Source organism: Dermochelys coriacea, chromosome 3 (assembly GCF_009764565.3).
Source record: "Dermochelys coriacea isolate rDerCor1 chromosome 3, rDerCor1.pri.v4, whole genome shotgun sequence".
In the NCBI taxonomy this organism is placed as follows: Eukaryota; Metazoa; Chordata; order Testudines; family Dermochelyidae; genus Dermochelys; species Dermochelys coriacea.
In genome coordinates this window covers 126,313,262-126,326,991 of record NC_050070.1, presented here as the reverse complement: position 1 = coordinate 126,326,991, position 13,730 = coordinate 126,313,262, and positions in this window count along the sequence as shown.

Sequence of the window (13,730 nt, the reverse complement as noted above, 5' to 3'; positions counted from 1 at the left end):
TGCCATTCTTTTTACAGTTGTGCATGTTCCTTTAGCATAAACAGGGACTGTCCTATGCCTTTCCTCTTTTAATTAAATGTGAATTTAACACTGCACCCTAATACTTTGCAAAAATATGTTGCTTAGCCTGTGTTAATGAACATATATTCTGTGGTTTCAGCAAAGGCAGAGATGCATGATATTACAGAATCCAAAGCTATGGCATCTGATTCACTAACTGCACCGGCCTACAAATATGAGGCCCTTTAATAATCTTCCTGAACTGGTACTTTAATCAGAGTCCCCAGTTAAAATGGAATTTCCTGGGCAGAAATGACAGAAAGTGAATAAGCATCATCCCTGTTCTACTTCTAGCACTGTCTCTTGTCATGGTCTCTGATTTTGGGTTTGATCTTCATATGTACTTGCCTGATCTATGAACAGGGTAATATCATTGTTGGCAAAGGGAACGGGTTGTCATTGACATGAAGCACCCGTGTAGTCCTTGGATAATAAGAGAGAGAGATTCCTTTTGAGAACACAGAAAACAGGGACATGATCTGCTCCCTATTTAGAAGGCTAGGTGAGGCTGCTCTGTTACTAGCATGGAGATAAACTATCTTGTATTGATATAGTGGAGGTGACTAACTCTGGTAGCGGAAAATTCAAGTAAACTCTTTTTCATTTACTGGCTGGGGGACTCTGCCATAAATTCTGCTATTGTTGTTTTGTAGCTTTCTTATGAGAGAGGAGGAGGTGAGGAACATGTAGCTATTGAAAGATGTTTAGGAAATCCTTAATTTTGCTGCTGGCATTTGCTGTAGTTCTATGCCTGATACATGTTTGTAGAAACTCAGGCAGATAACTTTTACTGGTGTGTGCAACGCTGTATTAAAAAGAACAGCATGGCATTAATGTCACCAGTGGAATTTCTCACGAACCTAGCCACAGCCATGCTTTTGACAAATAGACCACTGAACACTGTCTTTCAGTTGAAATGCTACAGAATAGGGCCCACAGACGTGCCAAACTTGAGAAAACTATATTTGAATATTCCGGGTCATGTGCTCAGTCGGTATAAATCGGCACTGGAGCAAGTCCAATCTACTCCAGCTGAGAATCCTTGGTGCAGTGGGTGTTCTGGAGAGCTGTTCCATTCTGCTGCTCATTCAAATGTTGCTATCTTTTATATTTTTGCCTTGAAAGTGAAAAATGTGACTGTTTTACTGAGCGTCTCGCTAATAATTGGCCTTAACACTAAAAGTCTCCCCGTCAGAGCTGAAGCCTATTTAACTACTGCAAGAAAGCAAAAGAATATGGACAATTCAGCAACAATTCTGAAGGCGCTCAGGGTTTTTTTAAATTAGACTTTATTTTTTCTTGCTACAGATTGATATAGTATGAGGTCGTCCGAGGTCATATTTTAATAAAAGCCATATAATAGAAGGAGCACACTAAAAAGATAATTACATCAGCACAAACCTGTAATAACTCCAATAGGTTAAAGCAGTCCATGAGTTAATTTCACCTGCTGTTGTGAGTCCTTCAGAATGACTGATACCACACATAAAAAAACACATTTTTCATCTGTGCTTTAAACACAATAAATTACCAAAAGTAAAAAATTAAAGTACAGGGCCAGAGAAGGGTGGACTAAAGCAGAAATGGAGCAAGGGACCTTTAGCACTAGAGCTGGATAGGAAATCGATTTCCCATCCTGCCAAACTTATTGAAATTTCAAAAATTGTTTCTATCCTGAATCAGGATGAACAATCCTTCTCAAATATTTTCACAAGCTGAAAATCTGAAAAACATTTCAATTTGGGTCAAATCAAAATGTTTCATTTCAATTTTCACCATTATTTTATTTTTTACTATAATTAGTTTGAATTCCTAAAAGAAAAATAGTTTTGACCCAGGAAACCAGACACTGTCATTTTGAAAATGTCAAAATGAAACATTTCAACAATTTCTAACTTTTCTTTTTCAAATTGAGAAATGTGTTGAAACTGACCCTTTCCTCTGAAAAGTTTCAGTTGCAATGAATTGGCATTTTCTAATTTTAAAAAATGTTTTGATGAAAACTTCCTGACCAGCTCTAGTTAGCACAATAATTTAAAACCAGCCTATATTTAGTAACTGAAAGCTGTCACCATCTAATGGCTCTGTAAAAGGAGAGAGTGGTCTTTCTTTGGTTCCTACTGTGCACATATCCGTACCAGCCACTACCACCATTACGGTAGTTTCAGTAGAGAGGAACAGGACTTCAAGGACCTGGAGGCTTAAACTCTGCCCTCTTCTCCCTAAACGTGACTCCATTCATGTAAGGGCTGGGACACTGGTAAGGTATATGAAAGAGCCTTGCACATCTATTGCTGGGATGTATGTGATCTTTGGATGGAGGACTTGAGTAATCAGAACTGTTGTCTTGTCACAGTGGTAAAGGATCACAGAAAGAGTCGCTTTCTTCAGACACTGAACAAGGAACTTGATTAGAATTAATACACAGACAGAAACCTTATTGTGAAACAATGAAGGTTGCTATATACACACACAACAAACATGAGGAGAGTAAAATCTTGTCATCTAACAGTATGGTACATACACTGTGATAGTGCATATCACAGACCATGCACCCTAGGGATATCAGCCTTCCAGCACCCCATGTACTAAACTATCCCCTCTCAACACACCACACTAACCTGTCAACCTTTCTGAACACCCCTTTCATCACACTACTGCTTCCCAATTCTATTTGTTAATGTCTGGATTGAAAGGGTGTTATAGGACTGTGACGGGTTGCCCAGGGTACAACCTGGAACTGTGGAACTGCTGTGCCACCTTAATTCTCCAGCCTGGGGTGTCTCTCACAAATTTATGCCAGTGACAAACAGCAAATCCCCCCAGGTGCTGTGATCACTCAGCCATCAACGTGTGGAGCCCCACACCCAGCTAAATTGCATGAATGCTCCTTTAGCCACTCATGAATCATATATAGAGAAGCACCAGCCAATCACCCCAGCTCCCATCTTGCACCCCAGAAGTATACCATCATACACTGCTCAAGACTTCCTTGGACAGTGCAAGCTCATTAATAAATTTGCCACTTCTTCAAAGGAAAGTGGACATGCACCAAGCTTTGTAATCTGAGCTGAGATTCCCAAAGCATGTCAGCCAAAACCACACTGTTTTAGGTAAAATATAAAAACAAATTTAACAATGACTGAAAGATAGATTTTAAGTGACTATAAGTAGCAGGCATAGAGATCAAAGTTGGTTATCAAAGAAATAAAAATTTAAATGCAGTCTAAATTCTAACTTTAACAGACTAAGCAAGATCAGAACCAAAGAATCTCTCACCCTAATAGATGTTACAGGCAGCTGGGAGTTCTCAATACTCAGACTGAACTCCCTTCCAGCCTGGGCCCAATCTCCCTATTTTCAAGGCTTTTGTCTTCAAGATGATCTTCCAGGTATTGGGAAGGGGGGAGGTCAGGAGAGGCCAAGTGATGATGTCGCTGTCCCTCTTTTATACTTTCTTGCATCTGCTAGAAAGATCCTTGCCCTCACATGGGGAGTCAAGCAGTTCCTATTGCTTAGGCAGTCCCCATAGCATGTGTGCCCTTTCTCAGGAGCCTCTGGGAGGGTGGATTCTTTTTGATGGGCCATTAACACCTGTCTGGCCAGTGATAGCTGCTCCTTTGTTGCAACTGAAAGGCCAGCTGTAGGAGTCTCCCAACCTCACAACATACTTCACTAATACAGATAGCAGCACTTCATAACTTCACATACAATGATAGTACATACAATCCAACAGGATATTAATGTTCAGCAAATCCAAACTTCTTAACTGATACCCCACAAAGCATATTTTGTACAAAACATATCATAATCATGTGACAATGGTTAATGTGGGGGTTCCAGGGTGCTACTTTGAGTTACAGAGCATCACAAAGACGGTGTTTCCAGAAGGGGTGGTGAGGAAAGGGGGAGATTGTTGTTGGCCAGGAAGACCTTTTTTCTTTTGGTGTGTCTGTTATGAAGGTAGGGGAAAGGAGCCAGAACTACGATTCATATATAAGAGCTTGTTACACAGTGCCTTAATCCACACTAGCTGGGGTGTAAATTCTAATACGCACCGATGTGTCACACACTAACTGGCCTGCACCGACACTGCTGGTGCACACTAAAAGTTCCTTAGGGTGCCTTAACATAGTACTTTTTGAAATGGTTTCAAACGGTAAATGTAGTACTGTTTGAAACCATTTCAAAAAGTGCTATGTTAACACATGAGGGAACTTTTAGTGTGTACCAGAAGTGTCTGCAGGGGCCAATTAGTGCATGACACGCTGGTGCATATTAGAATTTACACCCCTGCTGGTGTGGATTAAGGCACTATGTAGACAAGCTCTGAGAGTGTTAAGGTTAATCTCCATTTATCTATGTTTTTAAAAATGGTGGGACAAATTCTGCCCTTACTTATACACATGCTTCCCAGTGCAGCCAGTGAGATTGTACACGTTACTGAGCACAGAACTAGGCTCAATGAGTCCATATGGAGATTCAATAAATTGTGTTCCCAGGTGTTTTTGGAAAATGAACTTTTTCAGTTTGTCTGAATTTATTTTTTATCTGTCCCAAGTGAAGACCTCTCTGAAGACCACTGATATTCTGCGCACATTCTTTTATAGCTGCTTAGCCATGCAGTCACACAGACCTCTGCCTATCCTTTAGTTAGTTGGATTACTTCTGTATTGAGTGATTTGCCTTTTCTTTTTTTCTTAATGCACCACTCCTCAGTTCTTCAATAAATTTGAGATTTTTTCACATTTGAGTGGAAGAGAATCTGGAATCCAATGTCTGAAGCTGACTTGTCTTAGCCTGTGAATTCATTAAGACAGTTAGGCCTGTATGAAAGGTCAGGAACAGTAACCTTTTCAGTTTTACCACTCCTTAATCTCATTAGCTACCTTGAAAAAGATACTGTCTGTCTTTTGGGGAAAGGAGCTTTGTTATAGCATCTATATAAAAATAGCAGTTAAATCAGCTGCAGAGCATCTGTAGCAGCTTCCACAAGGACAGAACAGTTTCATGCAATTTCTTGAACGTATATTTTGACTAGAAATTTGGAATGATGGGGAAAAAGGGGCACTAATTAGGCCCAATTTACTGGAGACTGGTCAAAACTTATGGTGAATAACATTTTTGTGCATAATCCCCAGAGGCATCACCTTCAAAAGTGACATCATCATTGTCAGTCAGTGAGTGTTGTCTGACATAATAGTGTGTCACTGCTCTGAATTTAGTACAATCACCAATGAAAATGATTCTCGGGGGTGGTGGCGGGGAGTAGTGGTCAAAAGGTAGGCATCTACTAGTTTCCAGATTAGGTTATAAAATACAAAATACACAACCTACCCCCAGGCTCTGCAACACCTCCATGTCAGAAGTTGGCTTCTTCCCTCCTAACTTGTTTGCTTTGTACTTCTTGGTTTTGGACTTTCTGCAATATTACACTATAATGAAAATGGGAAGACTTAGAATATGATCATTTGAATGAGCTTTCTGTTTACAAGTACTTCCCTTATTTTGAGATCAAAATCTGAAGCCAGAGGCAGAAATGTGTATTAAGATTATATTTACAAGAAGCTTCTTCAACTTACTATAGTTTATTTAAACACTGTCTGGGATTGATTTTCCAAAAGGAAATGTAGTTTTCACAAAATTGAAATTTTTCATGGAAAAAATTAATTTTAATTAAAATTTTAATTTTTTCTTAGGAACATCAAAATTAAATATTTCATTTTTGTGTCAGTTTGAACCGAATCAGAATATTTAAGTTTTTGAACTTAACTGAAACATTTAGTTTTGAATCAGTTCAATAAAACATTAAACAGCATTTTCCTCTCAGCACATTGCCTTACCAGAGTTGTAGTTCTGGCCTCCATTCACTCATATAGACTCCCTGAAGGATTACATCTCTTATAAGGTACTGCTTTGCTTCTGACCCAGCTGTGTGATGCATCAGTGGAGTTACATGATTCTGGTTACAATATAGAAGTTGTAGTCCAGCCGGAGAGCCTGGTACAAAGGGGAGAATGTGGAGCATGAGGATCCTGAAATACAACTCCCATAATGCAATGTGCCACAATGGGAAAATGCAGTATAATATTGAAACCAAGTGTTCTGGGTCATTTCAACAAACCAAAAAACATTTCAATTTTGTAAATGCTAGAACATTTTGTTTGGACTGAAAATGTTGAAACAAAACACATCAACATTTCCAAAGCAAAACTCTTCAGAATTTCCATACTGTAGGAAACTCTGAAATTCCATCGTTTTGTCCTGATATATGAGAAAAACAAATGTTGAAATGTCAGAATTTCCTGTGGGACAAAAATTCTGAATTTTGTTCAGCTCTAGTTAAATGTCCAATGATTGGCAGGATCTGTTCCTTAATCTTATTCATAGTGACTAGTGCTTTGTGTGTGGTCCCAATCATTGGTACAATTAATACAATAGCAGACAAATGATTAAATGTGAAGTTGATATGGTCAAATTCCTTGTGAGTTCTGCGGACACAAGTAGTTCAAAGTTCAGAGATATCCATGCTTTGGGATAGATATTCAGGGGAGGCTCTGTCCTTTTGTATTTATATTCCATTCTATATAGGTTCTTATGCCACTCCCATCACTGTATTATCTGAGTGCATTAATCAACATGATTAACATCTGTCACTTGAGGTTTGTTTTTTCCTCTCATCCACTTCCAAGGGGGAGGATTGTGTGTGGAGTGTCTTGTTCTAGGATTTTTTTTAAATGTATATGATGCTATGTATTTATATTAGAAAGGGCAAGGTCAAAGAAGTGCACTTTGTACTTGGGATGGAAAATGTTGAGGTTTGTGATGGTCTTAGTTCCTGGGGGAGTTCATTCCAGTCTCAGACAGCTCCTGAGAAAGCATGGTCTCCTACACAGATGAACCTTATCCTTACACTAGAAAGTGTCACTGTGCTGAGGAGAGAAGTTGTCAATCAGGGTCTCCAGCTCGGAGCTCTAGATGATCTTTTAGATATCCTGGGCACAGGTCACGGAGTGCCTGGAAGATAAAGACTGAGTCTTTGAATTTGATTAGACAGTCTATGGGAAGCCAGTGTTAGAAAGTGTCAGGGGCTCCAGCATGCGGGGGCGGGGGTGGGCCTTGGGTGGAAGGGGCAGGGCTGGCTGGCTAGCCTCCCCAAAGGGTGGATTCACCCACCACTCGTGGCTTCATGCCCAGGAGTTGCACATGGCTGTGATCCAGCCGAGAGTTGATGAAGCTGTGGTAGAGCCAATAGAGGGGTGAGGTGGGGGTCACCTTCCTGGTGCCCTTCAGGTGTATGTATGGTGCCTTATTTCAAACATATTTTTCAGTTGAAAAATGGCCTCTAATGACTCATTGTCTCCCCTGGATCCCCTTAGTTACAAAGCCTAACTCTGCTACTGTGATGAGAGTGTGAATAACTAAGGCCAGTTCATTGTCTGGCAGAATGGGATGGAGTCTCCTACCCAACTGGAGATGATAGAAAGTGTTACTTGCTAACCTATAGATGGATCTGACTAGTTGTGGGTGGGTGCCTTGAACCAAAGGAAACTGCCCCATGACTTCAAACTCTTGCAAATGTTTTCCTTTGACTGCCATTACCCCCTCTGTCTTGCTCCGGTTCAACTTCAGCCATCTGCTGTTCCCTGGTGTTGGGGGAGTTCTTGGTGTGATGTAGAGAAAGTGCCACATTCTACTGTAGCTCACAGCATTGCAAGTGGGAAGGGGCTGTGCTCCAGCTACTCCTCGCATAAGTTACGGTTGTCCTGTGTAAAGCTATCTGTGCTGCTATTCTGCCACCAAAAATACTGAGATATTTATTGACCAGAAGTGGCTAAACCCTCAGTTTTACATTTCATCCAAAATCCTAATTGCCTTGCTCTTTCCATCACTTACACCTGTGCAAAGCATTTCACAACCACTTTGCCCAGATGTAAATTACTAAAATTGCAACACAGGGTGCTAGGCAGTGTAGAATCAGCTGTTCCAGGATCACCTCCTGTTGAGCACTGTGGTGATGAAATGGTTCAATAATCTTTCAGAGGAAAGATTTTCACATCACCATTACCACTGCTTGGTGCACTCTTTGGCTCTGTTCTCACCATACAGGATACAAGTAATTTCCATTGATTTCAGTGGAAGTTGCTCCCATTCTTTAGGTTTGGGGGTAGGGCATGGGGAGTCAGGGCATCATCTACTGTTCAAATACTCATCAGACATGTTTTTGTCTAGCCTCTGAGATCTGATAACATGATAGCCTGTAGAATGGGTACAGATGGGAAGACTCCTATGTGGCTATAAGAGAAGCAACATTCTGATGTATAAACTAGGATCAGCATAGAAAAGGGGAATGGAACTGGTAATGAGGGGTTTTGGAGGGTTAGGGGTTCTACCTTGGTCATTATGAACTGTATTGTCAAATACCTTATGAGGCGAGCTATAGTTAGGTCTAAGCATAAAAATGACACTATCCAATATGGATTGCAGAATTCTTAAACAGGAGTTGTCACTCAAACTCCAGGTTTCAGAGTAGCAGCCGTGTTAGTCTGTATTCGCAAAAAGAAAAGGAGTACTTGTGGCACCTTAGAGACTAACAAATTTATTAGAGCATAAGCTTTCGTGAGCTACAGCATCCGATGAAGTGAGCTTATGCTCTAATAAATTTGTTAGTCTCTAAGGTGCCACAAGTACTCCTTTTCTTTTCACTCAAACTCCATTTCCTTCTTGAACATGGCACAAGCTCCATGTATTACAAGGCTTTGGTGTAGCCACATAGAAGACTTTAAAATATGGTTTTAATATCAAAACAGTAGACTGGTCATAGATTTCAGTGGTGCTTATATCCTTGGCTTCAGTGGCAAAACTCAATCCCTTTAAAAATCAAATATATGGAGTGTTTTAAGCCCCCTATTAAGATTTCTTAGAGAAAATTACACCTGTGGAAGTGGGGAGGATAAAGGAAGGAGGAGTGGGTAGAAAAGGCTGATGGAAAGCAGCAAGAACTCATTAATTGTTTTCTCCCACTTAATAATATATAAATCTCCCAGATTTTTTTTTCAAATTTCCACATGCCTTACTCTACTATGTTGTTAAAAAATACCGTAAGAGCCCAATGGTAATAACACTGTCCTGTATATCTTGGCATTCTGGTGACATTAGCAAGGATTTTCTCTAATCATTGGTAATTTTGCACAACCCCTTCACACCTTTTTTATTCAATTAGGGAGCTCCTAGAATTAATTGTTTTTAATTCTAATGCCACCAGATCAAATTTTCAGTTACCCCTTCCCACCCTTCTTAGCCCCTGGAAGCAGATAGCTTATACAATTTGAACATTATTTTCTCCCTGCTGGATAGCTGTTAGCCCCACATATATGTTATCAATTTGGAGCATTGTCTTTTAGTCATTACCACACAAATGTAAAAATGGCCAGGAAATGCTTGTTTCTTTATGGGGCAGTGTAGTAGAAAAGGAGCCTGTGACATAAGACCTTGTATCGGAGGCCCAGTGTCAGACCTGAGGCCTGAACTAAAGTAGTGGTCAAGCCTTGCTAATATAAAGTCAAGTTAGCAAGAGACAGGCTGTGAGCAGAAGTCAGGCTCTGCCTGTGTGCAGGCTCACAGAAATGGACAAGAACAGGGCTGGTATTGCAAAAACACACACAAGGAGCCAACATCTGACAACAGGCAGAAAGCAGCTTTTACAAGCAAATTCAGTCTTTTACCCAAGAATCTTTTTCTGTTGCATGCAGAAATCTTTACAGGCCTTGTATGCCTGGCTTACCAAAATTAAACAATAATAAGCGTACCTAGTGAGACCCCTATCAAAATAGTGTCTGTGATGAGCAAACACAGAGATGACAGCCACTGTAGGGATCAGGACGGCTGGGGCAGCCAGCATAGCAACAGCAATTAAGCAGGAGGCTCTATGGGCCTGATTCTCCATCACCTTGCACTCAGGGGCTCTCATTTTGGTGCAGCTCTGGAGGGGAGTGTGGTGGTACGTTAAACTACTTTTACGCTTTTCATCCCAATGACTATGTGGCCAGCCAAGGACTTGGTCATTCCCAGTATAAATTGGAGTAGTCTCTGGGCTGTTGTAATTTACACCCTGCTGACCATGGCTCCAAATGGCTATTCTGGCAGCCAAGATAAGATGCCCCAACCTCACCCCATGCTGTGTCATTTGAGGATTCTCCCTCCCTTCTCCCACCTCCGTCCCACTGCAGAAATCCATTGGGGTCTGGATCTGGTAGCTTTCCAGTTGGTATGTGCTGCCAGGGCAGTGCAATCAAGATGAACGGGGGCCAAAATATGGCTCAGGATAGTAAGCTCCAAGGATACAGGTCTCTGGCGTTTGAGATGCACTCAGTCCATGTTGTGTCAATCAGCTTACTAACCTTTTTGTACGCCAGCCAGTGATGGGTAGCATAATAAACACATGATCAGGGCTGACATTCCATCCCATAGAGAACATGGATGCATATACAACTAAGCTATTTCCAGTACTTAAAAGCACCAACCAAAGCCAGCTCCTGAGACATCAGCGAATCCTCCTGGCTTCTGAACAAGAACAAAAAAGCTTCATCGCGTTCCAGTAATCCACCAGATGATGATGAACAGTCTTTCTCCTGCCAGTGTGCAGCATATGAGGCTGTATTTCAACAGGCACACACAAATCCCCCACTCAGGTCAGTGATGACAGCACTTGCCTGCTTATGGGATGCACCAGATTTCAGTTGCTCATTTCTCAAACAAATAATCAGATTCAGGTCTAGTTATTTTTTTAATAGCTGAGTTTCTTCTGTATTTCTCTCCCCGCCCCATCACTGCTGTCACATGCTCCCTCTTGCTCTGGGGTTGTCTCTTGTTAGAATAAGTGTATCAGATCACACAGGATACATTCAGATTAGCAAAATGTGCCATGCCAGGTAAAATACATCTTCTGTTCTTATGCACCAGTCTCTTTACACTGGTGCTACAGGCAAAACATATTTTTGCTGAGAAATTTATTTTTATTCAGCCTTGTGCCCAGCCAAGGAAATGTTAGGAAAGCAAAGGAGAACTTTTTTTATTCCAAAAGAAAAAAGCAAAATGAAAAGAAATCCTCCATTGGACAGCCTTACCATATCATGTGTAAGCGCCTGCATTTTAGATTTTAACATGATTGCCATAGACTAAAGGGGAGGAAATGTAAACAGAGGGGTCTCCTCACAGAGAAGTGTCTTGATTGTTCCATCAGGCAAGTGGAGTTGCTGCTTGTAATTTTATACCCCACTCTGTGGAACAGACTGCAGGGACATCCAAACCCCGTGAATCCATTGGAATCTGTGAGAAGCATGTGTTCCCAGAATTCCACTCCCTGCAGTGTTCCTAATGGGCATTTGAGGCTTGTGCAGCTAATGGCTACTCAGCAGTCCCCTCCAAGGGTTATCCCCATGTGGATGGTGCTTTTTTGCTCTGAACTCTGCAGAGGCAGTATAAAGTATAAGCTTTATGCAGGGTAAAACGGATTTATTTTGGGTTTGGACCCCACTGGGAGTTGGGCATCTGAGTGTCAAAGAAAGGAACACTTCTTAAGTTGCTTTCAGTTAGTCTGCAGCTTTGGGGCACGTGGTTCAGACCCTGGGTCTGTGTTGGAGCAAACTGGTGTGTCTGGCTCAGCAAGACAGGGTGCCGGAGTCCCAACCGGCCAGGGCAAGAAAGCAGGGGCAGAAGTAGTCTTGGTACATCAGTTGGCAGCCCCAGGGGGTTTCTATGATCCAACCCATCACAGTGTGCATAGGTGGCCCCCTATATACCATACACATAATTATGTCCATATTACAAAGAGAGCTTGACACATATCTGGTACTTATCCAAAGGCTGGATTCTGGAGAACTTGCCAGAAAAGAGAGAATTACAAAGGGCTTGTAGAAGCAGCTCCCTTTTCAGCCATGCTCAGTACAGTTCTGAAACTGCCCCGTGCAGACTAATTACACATCAGGTGAAGGTGAGCATTAATTGCAACAATGTATCACCTTCTACTGTTCCCATACACTTCTAGGCAATAGGAACATAGTGACACACGTGCTCTTCAGTTTAGCTCATGTGCACGCATTGCGTGTTTTTGGAATTAACCCTTTTATTTTCACTGGATTAACATATAAAGCCATGTTTCAGAGTAGCAGCCGTGTTAGTCTGTATTCGCAAAAAAGAAAAGGAGTACTTGTGGCACCTTAGAGACTAACAAATTTATTAGAGCATAAGCTTTCGTGAGCTACAGCTCACTTCATCGGATGCATTTGGTGGAAAAAGCAGAGGAGAGATTTATATACACACACACAGAGAACATGAAACTATGGGTTTATCATACACACTGTAAGGAGAGTGATCACTTAAGATAAACCATCACCAGCAGCAGGGGGGGGAAGGAGGAAAACCTTCCATGGTGACAAGCAAGGTAGGCTAATTCCAGCAGTTAACAAGAATATCAGAGGAACAGTGGGGGGTGGGGTGGGAGGGAGAAATACCATGGGGAAATAGTTTTACTTTGTGTAATGACTCATCCATTCCCAGTCTCTATTCAAGCCTAAGTTAATTGTATCCAGTTTGCAAATGAATTCCAATTCAGCAGTCTCTCGTTGGAGTCTGTTTTTGAAGCTTTTTTGCTGAAGTATAGCCACTCTTAGGTCTGTGATCGAGTGACCAGAGAGATTGAAGTGTTCTCCAACTGGTTTTTGAATGTTATAATTCTTGACGTCTGATTTGTGTCCATTCATTCTTTTACGTAGAGACTGTCCAGTTTGGCCAATGTACATGGCAGAGGGGCATTGCTGGCACATGATGGCATATATCACATTGGTAGATGCGCAGGTGAACGAGCCTCTGATAGTGTGGCTGATGTGATTAGGCCCTACGATGGTGTCCCCTGAATAGATATGTGGACAGAGTTGGCAACGGGCTTTGTTGCAAGGATAGGTTCCTGGGTTAGTGGTTCTGTTGTGTGGTGTGTGGTTGCTGGTGAGTATTTGCTTCAGATTGGGGGGCTGTCTGTAAGCAAGGACTGGTCTGTCTCCCAAGATCTGTGAGAGTGATGGGTCGTCCTTCAGGATAGGTTGTAGATCCTTGATGATGCGTTGGAGAGGTGTTAGTTGGGGGCTGAAGGTGATGGCTAGTGGCGTTCTGTTGTTTTCTTTGTTGGGCCTGTCCTGTAGTAGGTGACTTCTGGGTACTCTTCTGGCTCTGTCAACAAAGCCCGTTGCCAACTCTGTACACATATCTATTCAGGGGATACCATCATAGGGCCTAATCACATCAGCCACACTATCAGAGGCTCGTTCACCTGCGCATCTACCAATGTGATATATGCCATCATGTGCCAGCAATGCCCCTCTGCCATGTACATTGGCCAAACTGGACAGTCTCTACGTAAAAGAATGAATGGACACAAATCAGATGTCAAGAATTATAACATTCAAAAACCAGTTGGAGAACACTTCAATCTCTCTGGTCACTCGATCACAGACCTAAGAGTGGCTATACTTCAGCAAAAAAGCTTCAAAAACAGACTCCAACGAGAGACTGCTGAATTGGAATTCATTTGCAAACTGGACACAATTAACTTAGGCTTGAATAGAGACTGGGAATGGATGAGTCATTACACAAAGTAAAACTATTTCCCCATGGTA